Below are 5535 nucleotides of genomic sequence, written 5' to 3'. Positions count from 1 at the left end.
CGACGCTCCAGCGCCATCCATTTTCAGGGCTAGTTGATTCGGCAGGTGAGTTGTTACACATTCCTTGGCGGGTTCCGACTTCCATGGCCACCGTCCTGCTGTCTATATCGACCAACACCTTTTCTGGGGTCTGATGAGCGTCGGCATCGGGCGCCTTAACCCGGCGTTCGGTTCATCCCGCAGCGCCAGTTCTGCTTACCAAAAGTGGCCCACTGGGCGCTCGCATTCCACGCCCGGCTCCAAGCCAGCGAGCCGGGCCCCGTACCCATTTAAAGTTTGAGAATAGGTTGAGATCGTTTCGGCCCCAAGGCCTCTAGTCATTGTCTTTACCGGATAAAACTGCTGCCGATTCGAGCGCCGGCTATCCTGAGGGAAACTTCGGAAGGAACCAGCTACTAGATGGTTCGATTAGTCTTTCGCCCCTATACTCAGGTCGGACGACCGATTTGCACGTCAGGACCGCTGCGGGCCTCCACCAGAGTTTCCTCTGGCTTCGCCCTGCCCAAGCATAGTTCACCATCTTTCGGGTCCCATCGCGCGCAGCTCAGGCTCCACCTCCCCGACGCGGCGGGCGAGGCGGGCCGGTGGTGCGCCCGGGTCTTTCGCATACCCCGCAGGGCCGGGATCCCACCTCTTGCGAGGCGGGGGGCCGCGAACGGCGCGCGGCGGGCCGGAGCCCGCCGACACCGCCCACCGCACCCCCCACCTCTCCATCCTTCACTTTCATTGCGCCGGATATTTGGTGACGAGGGACTTCGTCAAGGGTTTCGTTCAGGCCCTCCGACTCGCGCGCGCGTTAGACTCCTTGGTCCGTGTTTCAAGACGGGTCGGGTGGGCGACCACAATCACCGCTGACCCCTGACGCCTTCTCGTGGGCCGCACCCCGCCCTGGACGGCGCGACTCGGCCGGCGCGCACTGAGGACAGTCCGCGCCAGTGATCGGCCGCGCCGGGGGCGGGGGGCCCCGTCCGCTGCTACGGCGGAGGGCGCAGAGAGCACATCCACGACCCCGGGGGAAGCGGCAAGGTCCGGGCAGGAGGCGCTGTAGAGCGCAGGAGGGCCGCGAGGGCAGGCGCGGCCGGGTTTGACCCCGGTACGCCCGCCGCGAGGGCCGCCCCGCACCACCGTCGCCCCAAGCCTTTCCAGGCCAACCCGAGGTCGGTCGCGGCGCACCGCAAGGCAGGGGAAGTGCGCCCGGCCGGGGGGCATGCCGCGGCTCTTGCCGCGCGCGACGCCAGGCCACGCTCGCCGCCCCCCCCCACGAAAGGGGGGGGCGGGATGGGCCGAAACCGCCGCGCGCGCCGACAAACCGCGGCCGCCAAGCACCCTGCCGGGTTGAATCCCCCGCGCGGACTACGCGGGCCCCACCCGTTTACCTCTTAACGGTTTCACGCCCTGTTGAACTCTCTCTTCAAAGTTCTTTTCAACTTTCCCTTAAGGTACTTGTGTGCTATCGGTCTCGTGCCAGTATTTAGCCTTAGATGGAGTTTACCACCCGCTTTGGGCTGCATTCCCAAACAACCCGACTCCGAGAAGGGCCGCGCCCCGGCGCCCCGGGGGCCACTACCGGCCTCACACCGTCCACGGGCAGAGCCTCCATCAGAAGGACTCGGGCCCCCATCGGGCGGCGCCGGGCAACTCGGCCTTCCGTACGCCACATGTCCCTCGCCCCCCTGGAGCGGGGCGGGGATTCGGCGCTGGGCTCTTCCCTCTTCGCTCGCCGCTACTGAGGGAATCCTTGTTAGTTTCTTTTCCTCCGCTTAGTAATATGCTTAAATTCAGCGGGTCGTCTCGTCTGATCTGAGGTCGTAGTCGGATGGGTTCGGGTTGGGCGGCCGGAAACCCCCCACCGCACTGGCGGGGGGCGGCCGGGCTCGCCCGTACGGACTCGGGTCGACGCGGCCGAGGCCAACGCCCCGCCGCGCCCGGCCGCGCCGGAGGGCCGCGGCGCGCGGACTGCTCGATGGTGGAACGGGTGTCCCTCCGCCGGCAGCCGCGCGCGGGCCCCCTGGACAAACGGTGACGGGCGCGGCGAAACGCGGCACGGCGCGTCTGGCTGCACTTAAGGGGACGGAGGCCGGCTGTCGGGCCGAGGCCTACGAAAAACCCCCAACTGCGGGAAAGTAGCGGAGGACGGGGTCGGCCGCCCTCCTTTTCCCGATTGATTGGTAAGCGACGCTCAGACAGGCGTGGCCCCGGGAGGGACCCGGGGCCGCAAGGTGCGTTCGAAGTGTCAATGATCAATGTGTCCTGCAATTCACATTAGTTCTCGCAGCTAGCTGCGTCCTTCATCGACGCACGAGCCGAGTGATCCACCGCTAAGAGTTGTTCGTTTGTGGATTTGTTTTGGGGGTTGAGGCCATAGATCGGAGACAAAGGTTTGACATGGGGGATAACGGCGCCGCCGGGCGCTACCCCCTCCCGCCCGCGCCCACCCCCCCCTCCCGGCAAGGGAACGTGGGGGGGTTAAAGTACGGACGGTGGAAGAGACATTGAACCCCCCCGGGCCCGCCGAAGGCGGGCCAAGAGTTGGGTACCCGGCGACTTGGTTTTTTTGGTTCCGAGGGCGGCCAGGCCCCGCTGACACCGACGGCTGCGGGGCTGAGGGAGGGGGAGTAGCGCAGGGCGGTCGAGCCCCGGCATTGCCCCCCCTCCCGGCCCCGGCCCGCCGGCCGTGGCCCGGCCAGACTAGTGGTTTAGACAAGTACCCAGGACGGCGGGAACGTAACAAGCAGGAGCGGGGCGGGACGAGGCGGCGGGGACGGGGCGATCCAGACCGGGGACGGACGAGGTCGGGCCGGGGGAAAAGGAGCCGGATGTCTGCGCGCGGCTTGCCCCGCGCGCAGCCCGGGTTTCCTTCTGGGGGTTAAACGGATAACTGCACGCGACTCGCGCCGCGTGCAGCCCCCGCAATCCCCACTCCCCTTCCCTGTTACAGCCGTCCCCGCGGGCCACACTACCGCACGGGTCCCGGTACCTACTCCTTGCATGCCTGAACCTACCGCCACGGGATGCGGCTCCGGGCCGCGGCGAGGCCCCCGGCGGCGCGGCGGGCGTAACGGGCCGGCCCGCCCGGCAAGCGGGCGAAAACCGTCCCCTCCGCACCAGCCTCACGCGCCGGGACACCCTCCGCGCCCCTCGGCACAAAAGTTTTGGGAGCGGGGAAGAGGAAGATTTCTCCTCCTTTCCCCCGAAAGGCGGGCCGCTGGCCGCTCAACCGGTAATGATCCTTCCGCAGGTTCACCTACGGAAACCTTGTTACGACTTTTACTTCCTCTAGATAGTCAAGTTTGATCGTCTTCTCGACGCAGCCGCCGGCACCGCTGCCGGCCTCCGGCGGGGCCCATCCGAGGACCTCACTAAGCCATCCAATCGGTAGTAGCGACGGGCGGTGTGTACAAAGGGCAGGGACTTAATCAACGCGGGCTTATGACCCGCGCTTACTGGGAATTCCTCGTTCGTGGGAAATAATTGCAGTCCCCAGTCCCTATCACGAGCGGGGTTCAGAGGGTTACCCGCGCCTCTCGGCGCAGGGCAAGCGCACACGCTGGTCCGCTCAGTGTGGCGCGCGTGCAGCCCCGGACATCTAAGGGCATCACAGACCTGTTATTGCTCAATCTCGCGTGGCTGAGCGCCACTTGTCCCTCTAAGAAGTTTTTCGGACGCCGACCGCTCGGGGGGCCGCGTAACTATTTAGCATGCCGGAGTCTCGTTCGTTATCGGAATTAACCAGACAAATCGCTCCACCAACTAAGAACGGCCATGCACCACCACCCACGGAATCGAGAAAGAGCTGTCAATCTGTCAATCCTGTCCGTGTCCGGGCCGGGTGAGGTTTCCCGTGTTGAGTCAAATTAAGCCGCAGGCTCCACTCCTGGTGGTGCCCTTCCGTCAATTCCTTTAAGTTTCAGCTTTGCAACCATACTCCCCCCGGAACCCAAAGACTTGGTGGTTTCCCGGGCGCTGCCCGGCGGGTCATGGGAATAACGCCGCCGGATCGCGAGTCGGCATCGTTTATGGTCGGAACTACGACGGTATCTGATCGTCTTCGAACCTCCGACTTTCGTTCTTGATTAATGAAAACATTCTTGGCAAATGCTTTCGCCCTGGCCCGTCTTGCGCCGGTCCAAGAATTTCACCTCTAGCGGCGCAATACGAATGCCCCCGGCCGTCCCTCTCAATCATGGCCCCAGTTCAGGAGGGAAAACCCACAAAATAGAACCGGGGTCCTATTCCATCATTCCTAGCTGCGGTATGCAAGGCGGCGCGGGCCTGCTTTGAACACTCTAATTTTTTCAAAGTAAACGCTTCGGGCCCCAGGTTAGCGGGACACCCAGCCAAGGGCATCCCGGGGGCGGCCGAGAGGCAGGGGCTGGGACAGACGGTGGCACGCCTTGCGGCGGACCGTCAGCTCGCGTCCCGAGGTCCAACTACGAGCTTTTTAACTGCAGCAACTTTAAGATACGCTATTGGAGCTGGAATTACCGCGGCTGCTGGCACCAGACTTGCCCTCCAATTGTTCCTCGCCAAAGGGTTTGGGTGTTCGCTCATTCCAATTACAGGGCCTCGAAAGAGTCCTGTATTGTTATTTTTCGTCACTACCTCCCCGTGTCGGGAGTGGGTAATTTGCGCGCCTGCTGCCTTCCTTGGATGTGGTAGCCGTTTCTCAGGCTCCCTCTCCGGAATCGAACCCTGATTCCCCGTTACCCGTTGTCACCATGGTAGGCGCAGAAAGTACCATCGAAAGTTGATAGGGCAGACATTCGAATGAGACGTCGCCGCCGCGGGGGGGCCGGCGATCGGCTCGGGCGTTATCTAGAGTCACCAAAGGGGGGGCCGGGCCGGCGGCACCGCGGAGACCGACAGCCCGCCGGCTGTGAAAGCCGGCGGGCCCGCTGCACCGCGGCAAACCGAACCCGCGTGGGTTTTGGGTCTGATAAATGCGCGCGTCCCCGCGGAGACGGGTCGGCGCTCGTTTGCATGTATTAGCTCTAGAATTGCCACAGTTATCCAAGTAACGGTGGAGCGATCAAAGGAACCATAACTGATTTAATGAGCCATTCGCAGTTTCACTGTATCGGAACCGTGTGTACTTAGACTTGCATGGCTTAATCTTTGAGACAAGCATATGCTACTGGCAGGATCAACCAGGTAGCCCTCGCGTCCGGCGGTCTGTGTTTCTTGCATTGGAACCGGAGCTGAGCGGGGAGCCGGGCGCGGGGACCGGGCGGCGCCCGCGGGAGACGGCCTCCCGCGGGGTTACCCCCGGCGGCACCCCAGCCTCCCTCGTTTCTTTCATTCATTTTTTTCGGACGTGGGCTACCGAAATTTCCGTTACCGATTCAGCCCCCGTGCGCGGTGAGGAAGTCGGCTGGGCCTCGGTATGTACTCGGTCCGTAGAGGCCGCGTTACCGCGTGGCGGTCAGTCGCGGGAGGGAGCCGGAGCCGCCCGCACGCCCGCGACCGCAACACGCACTCGGAGGCGGCGTCTTCTGACAGACGCCGGTAGGGTTTGAGAAACATGCTTTTTCGGAA

General features: G+C 64.0%; 2 non-coding genes and 1 pseudogene across 2 annotated transcripts; all 3 read right to left on the bottom strand.

Moving 5' to 3' along the window:
* LOC148315064 (28S ribosomal RNA) lies at window positions 1-1809 on the bottom strand (annotated as a pseudogene; the record flags this gene model as incomplete).
* Window positions 1810-2173: 364 nt separating this feature from the next.
* Window positions 2174-2327, bottom strand: LOC148315063 (5.8S ribosomal RNA). The gene has a single exon (XR_015841331.1). It is a non-coding gene; the product is annotated as a 5.8S ribosomal RNA (ribosomal RNA).
* An 894-nt stretch (window positions 2328-3221) lies between these two features.
* Window positions 3222-5154, bottom strand: LOC148315062 (18S ribosomal RNA). The gene has a single exon (XR_015841332.1). It is a non-coding gene; the product is annotated as an 18S ribosomal RNA (ribosomal RNA).
* Window positions 5155-5535: the final 381 nt, after the last annotated feature.

The sequence above is a fragment of the Idiotropiscis lumnitzeri genome, unplaced genomic scaffold (genome assembly GCF_059441095.1).
Source record: "Idiotropiscis lumnitzeri isolate Australia: NSW breed Sydney's pygmy pipehorse unplaced genomic scaffold, RoL_Ilum_1.0 HiC_scaffold_150, whole genome shotgun sequence".
Taxonomy (NCBI): Eukaryota; Metazoa; Chordata; class Actinopteri; order Syngnathiformes; family Syngnathidae; genus Idiotropiscis; species Idiotropiscis lumnitzeri.
Note: the sequence above shows the minus strand (reverse complement) of the source record. Positions and strands in the feature narration are given on the sequence as shown.